This window comes from Scyliorhinus torazame, chromosome 1 (genome assembly GCF_047496885.1).
Source record: "Scyliorhinus torazame isolate Kashiwa2021f chromosome 1, sScyTor2.1, whole genome shotgun sequence".
Taxonomy (NCBI): Eukaryota; Metazoa; Chordata; class Chondrichthyes; order Carcharhiniformes; family Scyliorhinidae; genus Scyliorhinus; species Scyliorhinus torazame.
Window position 1 is genome coordinate 224,999,046 of NC_092707.1, and position 16,696 is coordinate 225,015,741.

Here is a 16,696-nt window from a genome sequence, read left to right on the forward strand (position 1 = left end):
CCCCAATTGTTATGGGCCAGGGTTTAGAGAACCCCAAAGTGTATCACAGAGTTCACCTGACCCACAACTTTGAATAGATTGTGGTATGGGGAGCACACGGCCCACTCTACAGGTGTGGTACAGCAGAAATGGAAAAGTATATTTTAAAGCAAAACAATGTTTATTCTATGAACTCAAGTAAACCTTTTCAGAACAAACAGTGAATATCTTAGCAACCATGAATTCAAAGATAACCCCCAAAGAATACAACACTAAGTAACCTGTATGCTGTCCTTTTACACCCAAAAGGCTTAACAAACCTTTAAACAGGAGCACATTAGGTTAAACTCATTACTGCAAGCAGTTATTCGTTTTAAATCACCAAAGATAGTCTTTCATGGCAGAGAGAACAGCAGTAGAGCTGCTTTTTATGACTTCAGCTGCAACACACTGAAAAACGAAACCAAAAAGACAGAGACACACCCAAGCTTTTCTCAAAGTGAAACTAAAAAGCAGAACCAGAGCTCAGCTCCACCCACACTCTGACATCACTGCAGTAACATGAGCAGCCAAACATTTCTTAAAGCGACAGTCTCATGTCAAGTTAAACGTGGTTTTCCCTGAACAAATACATTGTGGTTTTCCTTAATTCACCTGCATGGCTCATATTTAAGGAATAAATGTATGCATCGTAACAGTTATACATTTCTTTCTGCCAGAAAAACCAAACAAGAAAAGCGGACCAACCATGGCTTAAAAAATAAATTAAGGATAGTATTAGATATTAAGAGGAGTCTTATAAAGTTGCAAGAAAACTTAGCGGGGGGTCGGAGAATCGCCGGGGGGCGGCGTGAATCCCGCCCCCGCTGGCTGCCGAATTCTCCGGCGCCGGGGATTTGGCGGGGGCGGGAGGATTCCGCACCTTTGGGGCAGCCCGATGCCGGAGTGGTTCACGCCACTCCTCGGCGCCGGAGTTGCCCACCCTGCCGATTCCCGTAGAATCCCGCCCAGTAAGTCTGAGGATTGGAAGAATTTATTATTCAGCACGGTGGCAACGTGGTTAGCACTGCCGCCTCATACAGCAGGGTCCCGGGTTTGATTCCAACTTGGGTGTCCCTGTGGAGTGTGTACATTCCTCCCCGTGGTCTGCGTTGGTTTCCTCCGGGTGCTCCGGTTTCCTCCCTCAGTCCAAAGATGTGCAGATTCAGTGGGGTTACAGGGTTGTGGGATAGGGCAGGGGAGTGGGCCTAGGTAGGGTGTTCTTTCAGTGGGTGGTGCAGACTCGATGGGCCGAATGGCCTCCTTTTGCACTGTAAGGATTCTAGGATTTCCCTCTTTGATTAAGAGGATAAATATAAAGTATGAGAGTAAACTTGCAAGAAACTTAAAAGCGAACTGTTAAATCTTCTGTAAGTATTTTAAGGGTCAAAAAAGGAGAATTTATAATAGAGAGAAGAAAATAGCAGAGTAATTAAACAATTCCTTTAGTTCTGTCTTCACAGAGGAAGACACAAATAACTTCATAGAAATGCTAAGGAATCAAGGGTCCAGTGAGAAGGAGGAATTGAAGGAAATTAGTATTCCTAGAAAAATAGTGCTGGAGAAATTAACGGGATTCAAAGAAATAAATCCCGAGGGTCTGATAATCTACCTCCCAGGGTACTAAAGGCAAATAATGGATGTGTTGATTGTCATTTTCCAAAATTCTGTAGATTCTGGAACAGTCCAAGCAGATTGGACAGTGGCAAATAAAACTCAGCCATTTAAAAAAGAACATAGAACATAGAACATAGAACAATACAGCGCAGTACAGGCCCTTCGGCCCACGATGTTGCACCGAAACAAAAGCCATCTAACCTACACTATGCCATTATCATCCATATGTTTATCCAATAAACTTTTAAATGCCCTCAATGTTGGCGAGTTCACTACTGTAGCAGGTAGGGCATTCCACGGCCTCACTACTCTTTGCGTAAAGAACCTACCTCTGACCTCTGTCCTATATCTATTACCCCTCAGTTTAAAGTTATGTCCCCTCGTGCCAGCCATATCCATCCGCGGGAGAAGGCTCTCACTGTCCACCCTATCCAACCCCCTGATCATTTTGTATGCCTCTATTAAGTCTCCTCTTAACCTTCTTCTCTCCAACGAAAACAACCTCAAGTCCGTCAGCCTTTCCTCATAAGATTTTCCCTCCATACCAGGCAACATCCTGGTAAATCTCCTCTGCACCCGCTCCAAAGCCTCCACGTCCTTCCTATAATGCGGTGACCAGAACTGTACGCAATACTCCAAATGCGGCCGGACCAGAGTTCTGTACAGCTGCAACATGACCTCCCGAGTCCGGAACTCAATCCCTCTACCAATAAAGGCCAACACTCCATAGGCCTTCTTCACAACCCTATCAACCTGGGTGGCAACTTTCAGGGATCTATGTACATGGACACCTAGATCCCTCTGCTCAGCCACACTTTCAAGAACTTTACCATTAGCCAAATATTCCGCATTCCTGTTATTCCTTCCAAAGTGAATCACCTCACACTTCTCTACATTAAACTCCATTTGCCACCTCTCAGCCCAGCTCTGCAGCTTATCTATATCCCTCTGTAACCTGCTACATCCTTCCACACTATCGACAACACCACCGACTTTAGCATCGTCTGCAAATTTACTCACCCACCCTTCTGCGCCTTCCTCTAGGTCATTGATAAAAATGACAAACAGCAACGGCCCCAGAACAGATCCTTACCCTAAAACTACAATCCAGGTTCCCATGCCCCTGCTGCATTAGTTTAAACCCCCCCAAAGAGCACTAACAAATCTCCCCCCCAGGATATTTGTGCCCCTCAGGTTCAGATGTAGACCATCCTGTCTGTAGAGGTCCCACCTTCCCCAGAAAGAGCCCCAGTTATCCAAAAATCTGAAACCCTCCCGCCTGCACCAGCCCTGTAGCCACGTGTTTAAATGCTCTCTCTCCCTATTCCTCATCTCACTATCACGTGGCACGGGCAACAACCCAGAGATAACAACTCTGTTTGTTCTAGTTCTGAGCTTCCATCCTAGCTCCCTGAAAGCCTGCCTGACATCCTTGTCCCCTTTCCTACCTATGTCGTTGGTGCCAATGTGGACCACGACTTGGGGCTGCTCCCCCTCCCCCCTAAGGACCCGGAAAACACGATCCGAGACATCACGTACCCTTGCACCTGGGAGGCAACATACCAAACGTGAGTCTCTCACGCTCCCACAAAATCTCCTATCTGTGCCCCTGACTATAGAGTCCCCAATTACTAATGCTCTGCTCCTCTCCCCCCTTCCCTTCTGAGCAACAGGGACAGACTCCGTGCCAGAGGCCCGTACCCCATGGCTTACCCCTGGTAAGTCGTCCCCCCCACAAGTATCCAAAGCGGTATACTTGTTTCTCAGGGGAACGACCTGAGAGGGAAAAATCAGGGAATTACAGACTGGTTAACCTAAAATCAACAATGGGAAAAATGCTTGAGTCTATTGTAAAGGATGCAATAACAGGACACTTAGAAAATATCAATGGGATTAGACAAAGCCAACATGGAATTTTGAAAGTGTAACTATATCTGACAAACTTACTGGAGTTTTTTGAGGATGGAACTAGTAGAATAGATAAGGGTGAACCAGTGGATGTGGTGTATTTGGATTTTCAGAAAGCTTTTGATCAAGTCCTACAAAAGGGATGGAATTTTCATTTTATCTTCTAAATGCTGGACCAGGCGAGAAACGTGGCGTGGAGCTCACCAGCTGCACAGCCAGCTTTTCTCGCCATATTGTCCACTTAGAAGAAAAACATCCTGGAGGTGTTGCCATGCCAACACGCTGATGGGCAGGGTCTGTAAAAGCCAGCAATATCAGCGTCCCAGAGATCTGGGCTGGTTTAAAAAAAGGAGAACACACCTATGCGCATATGAAGACCACCCCACATGCACATGGGGAACCCTGCTCCCCCGCAAAGGGGACCCATGCACCTACCATTTTGAAGGTCGAGGCTGACATTAAGGATGGAAAGTTTGCTTTAACCTGTACTAATGTTGCATGGAGTTGGGACGCCTTGTTGAGTGTGCAACCAGGCAGCAGGATGATCATTGAACTGAACCCATTTTCATCAATGTCAGCACGCACATGAAATTTGTGTGCTGCCTGCATAACTGCTATTGGGCACAGAGTAATAGAATGATACAGCCAAAAAGGTGTCCATTTGGCCCATCGTCCCTGCAGCAGCTCTTTGGGACAACCATCAAATTAATCCCATTATAGTGAGATGAGGTTGAATACAAACCACCAAATGGATCTAATTTACGTATAGTTCATGAATGAACAGAATACGATCTTCCAGTGAGCTACATCAATTTCTTGCAAATAATTTTGCCAGAAAATTACAAAGCAGCATTCCTGCTATTGTTCTATGTAGACCTTAATTTACAAGGTAATTGCTCCTCAGCTAATGGTGGCTCTAATTGACAGACTCATTGGTCTGAGAAATCCTCCTCTATCTCTCACTGGTTCACAATTCCCTCTCCAGAAAAAACAAAAAACATCCTCAGATCCTTACCTCAACTTGAATTGTCGAGAATTGGTTATCTGAGCCACCTGTCAAAAAGATCACCTTGAAATCAAACTTGTCCCTTTGGTGTGAAATCTTCCAGCATCTGTCATTTGAGGTAAATCTAATGCTGGACATCTTAAATTAATCCATCTGCCATCAGAGTGCAAGTTATCAGAGGATATCCACAATCACTTCACATTATTTTCTAATTGCCTTCATAAATGTCTCTAAATGTTAAACAACTTTGTATCTCTGATGCTTAATCCTTTCTAAATTAATTATCCCTAAATTGTTTAATTAATATCATAGACTGAATTAAAAATGTAACAATGTGGTAAAAATCCCAAAATGTTGTATTCATTTTCACAACATCCTATTCATTTTGGTGTTCTGATATCAACTTTAAACAAATGAATAGACACATTTGTTATGTAAAATACAAGGTTGCAGGATGTTGCTCATGGCCCTTTTAGAAAGCTTTAAACAGGATAAATGTGAATTAGACTTGCAGGTATTCTTGATCTTGACAATGGCTCACACAAAGTAGCTCTTTTTGGTGAAACACTGGGGGCGAAATTCTCCTACCCGCCCCGCCACATTTCTGCGCCGACCGGCCGGCGGGAGTCTCCGTAACACCGGCCGGTCAATGGGGTTTCCCATTGTGGGGCAGCCCCACGCCGTCGGGAAACCCCCGGGCGCCGGCAGAACGGAGACTCCCGCCGGCGGAGAAGATGTCAGCTCAAGCTTTGTAAATTTGAAATGAATGTTTCAAGTATTTTACCTTGATAAACCTACCATTATTTATTTTATCCTTCTTATTAAGGGATAGTTTAATATTTCTCTAGTTTTGTTAAAGAAAGCACTGACTGCATGGCCAGCTCCAGTGATTGTAGTTGTTGAAGGCCAATTATCATAGTCCCAGGACATCATTGTAGGAGCTCCTCAGGGTAGTGTCCCAGATGCAACAATCCTCAGTTATTTCATCAATGATGTTCCCCCCAAAGTTTAGAAATGAGGATCTTCGCTGCTGATTGGTCAGTGGTTAGTACCATTCACAACTCCTCAGATACTGAAACTGTCCATACTAATAGGCAGTGAAACCTGGACAGTATGCAAACTTTGGCAGATAATTGTGGCAAGTATCATTCATGCCACACAAGTGCCAGGCAATGACCATCTCCAACAAGAAAGCATCTAAGCACTTACCATTGCTTAGATCAATTCCAGCCTCCTCTGACCCAGAGTCACACACAATTGAAGTAACCAATAATTCTTAGAAAAATACCCAAAGTATTGGACCCTTGGCTGACCAATAATTACAGTTACCAGGTTTGTAAGTTTAAACACAATTACTGTTTATTTATAACAGGAACGACAATGAAATATACAGCAAATACAATTCCTATCATCTAATTCCTCATCCCCCACTTTAACTTTCCCCCACCCTTTACACACACACACATGACAAACAACCACAGAGGGGAAGCAAGGGGTGAAAATTATAAGGATGAAGGTAAAAAGATAAGAATATTTGTTTCAGATGGTTGTTTCTAGCCCTTTCTTCTCTTCAAACTTTACTTTCAATCTGAGGTTTTCACTGTAGATTCACGTCTCTGCAGTTTCAGAAACACAGCGGCTTTTCTGGAGAGAACACAACTGAGACAGAGCAGGTCATTTCCTTTGAGTGTCCTGGGTTCCAACTCTTCTTTCCTTAGGTCTCTTGAAAACATCCCACACAAGCAGGATCCAATCACCACCTGTTACTAGGCAGAATAAGACCTTTTGGCCAATTCATTGGCCAACCGATCGAACCAAGTCCCACCCCATCTCTTGCATGCCACAAAGTCTGACCTTTAATATCCAAGTCTAGCAAAGTACTTTCTTTTGTAACTTTTGAATTCCTCATTTCCTCTGCTCGACTTAAAGGTCCATTAGGTATCTATGGATCAAAATTTATAAAAGCAAAGATAAAGAGATGTAAATGAGGGAATCAACAGCGAGGAGCCTTACACTTACCATCGCTGAATCCCTCACCATCAATATTATGGGGATTGTCATTGACCAGAAACTTAACTGATTCAGTTGTATAAACATTGCAGCTCCAAGAGCAGGAAAATAACCCACCTCCTGACTTTCCACAGTCTTTCCATTACCTACAAGACATAAGTCAGGAGTATGATGGAATACTCTCCGTTTGCCTGGATGAGTGCAGCTCCACAACACTTAAGAAGCTCAACACCATCCAAGACCAAGGAAGTTGCTTGATTGGCACCCCATCACCAAATTAAATACTCACTTCCTCCAGCACCAGTGTTCAGTGGCTCTAGTGTGTACCACCTACAAGGTGCAACAATTCACAAAGGCTTCTTCAACATTTCCTTCCAAACCCATGCTCTCTAGCATGTAGAAGAACAAGGGCAGCAGATGCATGGGAACATTACCACCTCCAGATTCTCCTCCAAGTCACACAACATCCTGGCTTGGAACTATATTGCTGGGTTTGATTTTATAGACCCCTGCCAGCATGCATTTGGTGGAGGGGCACATCAAATATGGACGGGTAGCCCATCACCTTCCTGTCCACTCCTGAACTGTCCCCTACAATAAGTGAGGTGACAGGTACCGAAGTCGGCAGCCTTCCCACCAATTTTAAAAAGATAATTAATGACCAATTGAGCTTGTTAACAAGACAATTGATCTGTATATTACACCGCCCATGCCAGAATACAGTTGTTATGGGAAGACTGGTGGGAATGGTAAGCTGTCTTTATTAGCCCAACAGGTTCAAAGGTGGGAAGAAATGGCATTATATCTTTTGGGGAGTGCCCTGTGCACATTTGGGGAAGCCACCCAAGATGTGAAGAACATAGATTGGGGGCGGATGTTTGAGGGCAAATCAACATCTGACATGTGGGAGGCTTTCAAGTGTCAGTTGAAAGGAATACAGGACAGGCATGTTCCTGTGAGGAAGAAAGATAAATACGGCAATTTTCGGGAACCTTGGATGACGAGTGATATTGTAGGCCTCGTCAAAAAGAAAAAGGAGGCATTTGTCAGGGCTAAAAGGCTGGGAACAGACGAAGCCTGTGTGGCATATAAGGAAAGTAGGAAGGAACTTAAGCAAGGAGTCAGGAGGGCTAGAAGGGGTCATGAAAAGGCATTGGCAAATAGGGTTAAGGAAAATCCCAAGGCTTTTTACACTTACATAAAAAGTAAGAGGGTAGCCAGGGAAAGGGTTGGCCCACTGAAGGATAGGCAAGGGAATCTATGTGTGGAGCCAGAGGAAATGGGCGAGGTACTAAATGAATACTTTGCATCAGTATTCACCAAAGAGAAGGAATTGGTAGATGTTGAGTCTGGAGAAGGGGGTGTAGATAGCCTGGGTCACATTGTGATCCAAAAAGACGAGGTGTTGGGTGTCTTAAAAAATATTAAGGTAGATAAGTCCCCAGGGCCGGATGGGATCTACCCCAGAATACTGAAGGAGGCTGGAGAGGAAATTGCTGAGGCCTTGACAGAAATCTTTGGATCCTCGCTGTCTTCAGGGGATGTCCCGGAGGACTGGAGAATAGCCAATGTTGTTCCTCTGTTTAAGAAGGGTGGCAGGGATAATCCCGGGAACTACAGGCCGGTGAGCCTTACTTCAGTGGTAGGGAAATTACTGGAGAGAATTCTTCGAGACAGGATCTACTCCCATTTGGAAGCAAATGGACGTATTAGTGAGAGGCAGCACGGTTTTGTGAAGGGGAGGTCGTGTCTCACTAACTTGATAGAGTTTTTCGAGGAGGTCACTAAGATGATTGATGCAGGTAGGGCAGTAGATGTTGTCTATATGGACTTCAGTAAGGCCTTTGACAAGGTCCCTCATGGTAGACTGGTACAAAAGGTGAAGTCACACGGGATCAGGGGTGAACTGGCAAGGTGGATACAGAACTGGCTAGGCCATAGAAGGCAGAGGGTAGCAATGGAGGGATGCTTTTCTAATTGGAGGGCTGTGACCAGTGGTGTTCCACAGGGATCAGTGCTGGGACCTTTGCTCTTTGTAGTATATATAAATGATTTGGAGGAAAATGTAACTGGTCTGATTAGTAAGTTTGCAGACGACACAAAGGTTGGTGGAATTGCGGATAGCGATGAGGACTGTCTGAGGATACAGCAGGATTTAGATTGTCTGGAGACTTGGGCGGAGAGATGGCAGATGGAGTTTAACCTGGACAAATGTGAGGTAATGCATTTTGGAAGGGCTAATGCAGGTAGGGAATATACAGTGAATGGTAGAACCCTCAAGAGTATTGAAAGTCAAAGAGATCTAGGAGTACAGGTCCACAGATCACTGAAAGGGGCTACACAGGTGGAGAAGGTAGTCAAGAAGGCATACGGCATGCTTGCCTTCATTGGCCGGGGCATTGAGTATAAGAATTGGCAAGTCATGTTGCAGCTGCATAGAACCTTAGTTAGGCCACACTTGGAGTATAGTGTTCAATTCTGGTCGCCACACTACCAGAAGGATGTGGAGGCTTTAGAGAGGGTGCAGAAGAGATTTACCAGAATGTTGCCTGGTATGGAGGGCATAAGCTATGAGGAGCGATTGAATAAACTCGGTTTGTTCTCACTGGAACGAAGGAGGTTGAGGGGCGACCTGATAGAGGTATACAAAATTATGAGGGGCATAGACAGAGTGGATAGTCAGAGGCTTTTCCCCAGGGTAGAGGGGTCAATTACTAGGGGGCATAGGTTTAAGGTGAGAGGGGCAAAGTTTAGAGTAGATGTACGAGGCAAGTTTTTTACGCAGAGGGTAGTGGGTGCCTGGAACTCACTACCGGAGGAGGTAGTGGAGGCAGGGACGATAGGGACATTTAAGGGGCATCTTGACAAATATATGAATAGGATGGGAATAGAAGGATACGGACCCAGGAAGTGTAGAAGATTGTAGTTTAGTCGGGCAGTATGGTCGGCACGGGCTTGGAGGGCCGAAGGGCCTGTTCCTGTGCTGTACATTTCTTTGTTCTTTGTTCTTTGTTGTTTGTTGCCCTCCCCCGAATTTATTCCTTCTCACTTGGCCCCCCAAACCACCCCACCCACCTCATTCTACTCCCTAGGTTGTCCATTTCCTCCTGCCTTTAAAGCCCAGCACGCTGTCATTCCAGATATTGTAGCTCTTTGCCATGGACCTGCTTGAAGTCCCAGCAGTACTCGCCACTGAATTCTGGTGCTGCTGAGGGCAATTAGGGATGAAACAACTGCTGGCCTTACCAACAATGCTCACACCCAATGAAAATGTGTTTAAATAGTTGATAATCTCCATTGGTCACATTGCTGCATATTGTATTTTCATGGCAGTTGGAATAGAACAAAGAGCAAAGAACAATACAACACAGGAATAGGCCCTTCGGCCCTCCAGGCCTGTACCGGTCATGATACCAACCTTTGCCAAAACTCTCAGCACTTCCTTATGCCGTATCCCTCTATACCCATCCTATCCATGTGCTTGTCAAGATGCCTTTTGAACGCCGTTAATGTATCTGCTTCCACATCCTCCCCTGGTAGCGCGTTCTAGGCACTCACCACCCTCTTCGTAAAAAACCTGCCTCGCACATCTCCTCTAAACTTTGCCCCACAGACTTTAAACCTATGCCCCCTGCTGACTGACCCCTCCACTCTGGGAAAAAATGCCTGCCCATCCACTCTATCCATGACCCTCATAATCTTGTAAACCTCTATCAGGTCACCCCTCAACCTCCGTCTTTCTAATGAAAACAGTCCAAGTCTATTCAGCCTCTCCACATAGCTAGCACCCTCCAGACCAGGCAACATCCTGGTAAACCTCCTCTGCACCCTCTCCAAAGCCTCCACATCCTTCCAATAGTGTGGCGACCAGAATTGTGCGCAATATTCGAAGTGCAGCCGTACCAAGGTTCTATACAACTGTAGCATGACTTGCCAGTTTTTATACTCGATGCCCCATCCAATGAAGGCAAGCATTCCATATGGTTTCTTGACTACCTTGTCTACTTTTGTTGCCACCTTCAAAGATCTGTGTACCTGCACAAGCAGATCTCTCTGACTTTCTGTATTCCTAAGAGTTTTACCATTTACAGTATATTTCCCCTCTATGTTAGACCTACCAAAATGCATTATCTCACCGTTGTCCGGATTAAACTCCATTGCCATTTCTCGGCCCTAGTCTCCAACCTATCTATGTCCTGCTGTATCCTCTGACAATCCTCAACACTGTCTGCCACTCCACCACCCTTAGTGTCATCCGCAAACTTACTAATCAGACCAGCTATATTTTCCTCCAAATCGTTTCTGTATACTACAAACAACAGAGGCCGAAGCACCGATCCCTGTGGAACACTACTAGTCACAACCTTCCATTCAGAAAAACACCATTCTACTGCTACCCTTTGCCTTCTGTCACCGAGCCAGTTCTGTATCCATCTTACCACCTCATCTCTGACCCCATGTGACTTTACCTTTTGTACCAGTCTTCCATGAGCCACCTTGTCAAAATCTTTACTAAAGTCCATGTAAACAACATCCACCGCCCTCCCCTCATCAATCATCTTTGTCACCGCCTCAAAAAACTAGATCAAGTTAGCGAGGCACGATCTCGCCTTCACAAAACCATGCTGTCTATCGCTTATGAGTCCATTTGTTTCCAAATGGGTATAAATCCTGTCCCTGAGCATTCTCTCCAATAATTTACCTATTACCGACGTGTGGCTCACCGACCTGTAGTTTCCAGGATTATCCCTGCTACCTTTCTTAAACAGGGGTACCACATGAGCTACTCTCCAGTCCTCTGGGATCTCACCTATAGCCAATGAGAATACACAGATGTCAGTCAAGGCCCCAGCAATTTCCTCTCTTGCTTCCCTTAGTATTCTGGGATAATCCCATCTGGCACAGGAGACTTATCTACCTTAATATCTTTTAAAAGACCCAATTGTGGTGTTAACATGATCCACACACCCTGAATAGTTTATATTCAGTATTCTCTCCTCAACTGTTCCGATGTAATGCTACATTTTCAACATTTAGATCTCCAAGTGTTTGCCATCACCTCCTGTTTACTCATGGACATTATCAGGTTGAGTGTCAATCCAGATAATGGGAATGATACAACACAACTTGGCACAAAGTGGCCTTTATTTCAAACCACTCAGTTGTTCTATCTTTCACTTTATAGAATTCTATAATGCTGCTAACATAATTCTGTGGAAATCCACTCCATAGTATGACATTAAATAATGTGAATTTTAAGGAATTCTAAGTTATCCAAACCAATTTTGAAAATTAATGACGTTACCATTGAAATGCATTCCTTGCTTTCTCTGTGATAGTGCAGAACACAAAAGTGTAACTTCTATGATTTTCTGTTGGTAATTTCAGCTTGTCCTTTGTGTATTCTCTTATCTGCATCTTTACTAAACCCAATCAATAGCATGATCAATGTCATTCCTGCAAATGATCGCAAATTCACCGCTTGGCACAGGAGACAATCTGATAGTTTTCTGTTTGCTTGAAACACCGATGCAATTTTTGGAATTTTTTGTGTGTCCAATGCAAGATTTTAAAACATTACTTTCACATGATTAATCTAATTATGCTAGGGAGGGATGGTAATGAAATGTAACTCCTACTTCCGTGAGTTGAGACCTAATATGATTATAGTCTGAAATAGGAAATCAAATTCATATTTCACTGCTGGTCATTGTGCATTATTTTTGTAGCTCACTCTACATCTTTCAATTGTTTTAACTTGTTTTGTTTCCGCTTATATGTAGCAGTTTTTGCCAAACCTTGTGGTAAAACTCTGAATGGTTGGTTGCCAGATTATATCTAACACAAAACCCTCTTCATTTTTTTGAATAAGTATTTGGAGCAATAATCCCAATTTGACACAAGCACTAATGTGTAACAAACCCAGTGTAATAGTCGAGAGGAATCACCATAATTTCAGCCTGTCACTATTAAAGAAATACTACAGACCCTTACTTTCAAATTTCAATCACCAGCGTTCACAAGTCAAAACGACCCAGGATTAAGTTTGACTTGCTCAGCTGACGTTACGACACATTAAATTGGTTTCTGTCCCAACAATTGGTGTAGGAGTAATTTAAGAGTGCTACAAGTATAGCTGACGTCCATTTTAAGGCAGATAATTTGGGTGATGCGGTTTAATGGTTGTGCCCCCTGTGTAGGCGATGTATTTTTCTCAATGAACCACTTTAGACATCTGGAGAAATTGGTCTACTCCTTTGAATTGCTGATAAGTGCTGCTAATCATAACCAGCAAAGTACAGCTTGATGCATTTTCTTAACATCACATTCTGCTTGATGCTATTTTTAATTTGCAAATTGCCTTGGCAGGTCCTGCTTCAAACATTAAAAATACGATAGTCCCCAAATATTAACCTGAATGAATGATTAGAATTTTTAAAAATCTCATCCATTTATTTATTTCCATAATCATAAATGGAGGTTAAGAAGTCTACATATACGATGACGGCATGTCAAAATCATTGATAAATTATCAGTATACAGTGCCCTGGCAGTAACTGGTGTCTGAAATATGAAGTTATTCTTGTTTTCCTCATTATCGCAAATACAATTAATATATTCCTTTGAAAGATAAGCTTTTTGATTACACCTCTGTACTTGTTTATCAGAGCTGCACACAAAATAACTCCAACGTTCCAAATATTCTGAGACCAGAAGTAACATTTTATCCTTTAAATTATTTGGGAGTCTTTCCAGCCCAGTTTAAAGAGTTTTAAAACCTCTTATATAAACTGTTTCACTAGAGGAGAAAGGAGAACATTACCTTGATTGGGTTCATCACTGGAACGATTTAATGTGCTTCCAAAATAACATCTGGCGTTCCAGATCATTTTGTCATACATTTAATTTAATAATTGCAAAAACAAGTACAACTGCTTTTTTCAAAATGCAGTTAGATATGGCACTTGGGATGAAGGGGATCAAAGGATATGGTGGGGAGGCAGGATTAGCCTATTGAGTTGGATGATTAGCCCTGATCATAATGAATGGCAGAGCAAGCTCGAAGGGCTGAATGGCCTCCTCCAGCTGGTGTGTTCTATGATTCTATGTAACTGAATTCAGTATAATTGACCTTCTGATGTTATTCTCTACATGTGAGAGTGGCTTTTCACCCATCCTGCCTCACCCAATGAGAACCCAAGGTTCCCACATCATACAACCGACTGGTTCTTAACTGTGCCCCTTATAAAGTGCAACCCAGTCCACTATTTACAACCATTCAATTATTTGAATCCTTTAAGTCCTCAACACAGAGAGGACTGGACTAAACTCCACCAATCTTTCCCCGCCACTGGTCTTCACTGACCAGTTGAAGTGACTAGCAAACAGGATACTGCAATTAACCAAACACTGCCTTTCCAAGGTCACTCAGTGGACACTACCTGACCCAATCCTCCCGTTCTCCCTCCTTTCTTCCTGATCTTCAGATTCCCTTTTGGAGTTATGTTTTTGTTTTCTGTCCTCTGGTTAGGCACCGTTGGCTTTGCAGCCAATAATTTGTTGAAACTCCAACTCGCTGCAGTGGCAGATGGAGAATCTGCATTTCTCCTCACCAGCTACCATGTTCATCCTGAACCATCTACTCGCTCTTCCCCCCCCCCCCCCCCCCATCTGATCTCATTTCAACACTTCAATGTCATTCACCAGCCGCCTCCCCCCCCCCCCCCCGCAACCCCAGTCCGAAAAGAAAACTTTCCACAGGGAGAAATGTCAGCTGGAACGAAGCCTTTGTCCTTGTGTTTCTTTCTCGTCACACCAAAGGGACAAGGGCAGTGTTTATTTAAACAGGTAGCTTAGGTGCCATCTGAAGGTGAGCTATTATTACCCTGCTCATTGGTGCATTGGGATATGCTGAATCATGCTCCAAACATCAGTCCCGAGGAATCTTCCCTTGCACATACAGCTCTCACTCAAGGTCACAATATAAATCAGAGGGGCGGAATTTTCTCAATCAATTCCCAATCACCAGACTTTAAAAAAAAATTAACCACACGTCAATAAAATATTAGGGGGGGGGGGGGGGGGGGCGGCGGCGGTGTGAGGTCCAAAGAGATTTTAAACACAAATAACATTAAATTTACCGTGACTATTTTTTGGAAACAAAATAAACTCATACACAGGGAACTAAAAGCCCACATCTATTGTCACACATCACCAATCTTATTTATTCTGCTAAAGAATAATCGTGCTTTATATATAACAGAACTTTACATAGCTCACCAGCTCGCCCAGCTTCAATCTCCAGTTAATTCATGCCACCTTGAAATGTTACTGAGTCCATTGCCAGGATCAGGAGGCAGAGAGAGTCTCTCAGCTGCAGACAGATATGACACAATTCAGAGTTGGACTTCTTGCCCCTTCAGAAAACACCCTGCTGTCTAACTGTCAATCAAGCACGTTTTCTCCAGTGATCTGTAATCCCCCCCCCCCCCCCCCCGCCCCAAGCAACGTTTACAACTCGGGTCGAGAAGCTGTTCAGTTTAAAGATTCTGCTCAGTCCCATCAACGAGCAGTCGCTTCCTTCAACACGGTGAGAGACTGACATTTAGGAGCATCGTCCTAGGTGCCGGATATGATATTTCTATATATATATATTTTAATGGAGCTGGCTACACACTTAGTGCAGAGACCGATAATCCCGCCAAACTCGAAATGCAGAGGAGGAAGAGCTGGAGTTTGGATGCTGGAGTAAAAAGCAGCGGTTCCCAGAAGCTCTGGTCAGTGCCGAGCAGGTTGAATGAATGAATGAATGAAGGAGTCACCTGCAGGACGCCACAGGGAGCACCAGGGGGCAGACGCAGTCTCTTCCAGTCATCCTGGACTCCGGCTGCACCTCTCTCTACGCCTCAATGAAGGTGGCAGTCTAGGAGATATGGGCAAACCAATCCGAGAAATGTAAAACACATATTCAGGAAGACAGCTCCGTGCTCCAACATTCCAGACATCCAGAAAGTCATTTTAGAGGGTGGCCTTTTGCCGATCATTTTAACTTGGTTCGACCCCATCAACATTCCTGATGAGACCTGGGGTGCATTACAGAAATTGTAAAGGATAAAGGGATATTCTGATCGCTGGAAGAAGCAGTTGACTGTATGATTATTTTCTACCTATCATAATAAAAGTCGGTTTTCGAAATGGTGTCTAGAGAGCTAGGACCAAGTGTAGTTTGGTGAAGAACAGAATCAATTCAATAGGTACTTTTTAGTCACTAAAATATAGTGTACTTCGATCTGATACTATCTGGGACAAACTGGAAACATGATTGATTTTGTTATTCATGGAATGTGGCCGTCCCTGGCTAGACAAACATTCATTGCCCTATGTTACCTTCTTGAACGGCTGCAGTCCATGTAGTGTAGGTACACCCATAGAATCATAGAATCCCGACAATGCAGAAAGAGGCCATTTGGCCCATCAAGTCTGTACCGACCCTCTGAAAGAGGGCCTATACAGGCCCATTGCCTTGTAACCTAACCTGCACATCTTTGAACTGCGGGAGAAACCAGAGCACTCAGAGGAAACCCACACAGACACTGGGAGAAAGTGAAAACTCCCCACAGTCACCCAAGGTCAGAATTGACCCCTGGACCCTGGCGTTGTGAGGCAGCAGTGCTAACTAGTGTGCCACCGTGCTGCCCCACAGTGCTGTTCGGGAGTGAATTCCAGAATGTTGACCTAGGGACAGTGAAGGAACAGCAATGTATTTCCAAGTCAGGATGGTGAGTGACTTGGAGGGGAACCTACAGGTGGTGGTGTTCCCAGCTATCTGCTGCCCTTGTCCTTCGGGATGGTAGTGGTCATGGGTTTGGAAGGTGCTGCCTAAGGAGACTTAGTGGGCTCCTGCATGAACATAGAACATACAGTGCAGAAGGAGGCCATTTGGCCCATCGAGTCTGCACCGACCCACTTAAGCCCTCACTTCCACCCTATCCCCGTAACACAATAATCTAACCTTTTTGGCCACTAAGGGCAATTTAGCACAGCCAATCCACCTAACCTGCACGTCTTTGGACTGTGGGAGGAAACCGGAGCACCCGGAGGAAACCCACGCACACACGGGGAGAACGTGCAGACTCC

At 44.3% G+C, this 16,696-nt stretch overlaps 1 protein-coding gene across 1 annotated transcript in view; it reads right to left on the reverse strand.

Annotated features, from left to right (window-relative positions):
- LOC140419138 (5-hydroxytryptamine receptor 1E) overlaps positions 1–14,976 on the reverse strand; it is a 265,809-nt gene extending 250,833 nt beyond the window's left edge. Inside the window, exon 1 of the mRNA XM_072502914.1 lies at positions 14,840–14,976. The gene's annotated coding sequence lies outside the window, so the exon portion shown is untranslated. The remainder of the gene's footprint in view (positions 1–14,839) is intronic.
- Between the last annotated feature and the right edge of the window lie 1,720 nt (positions 14,977–16,696).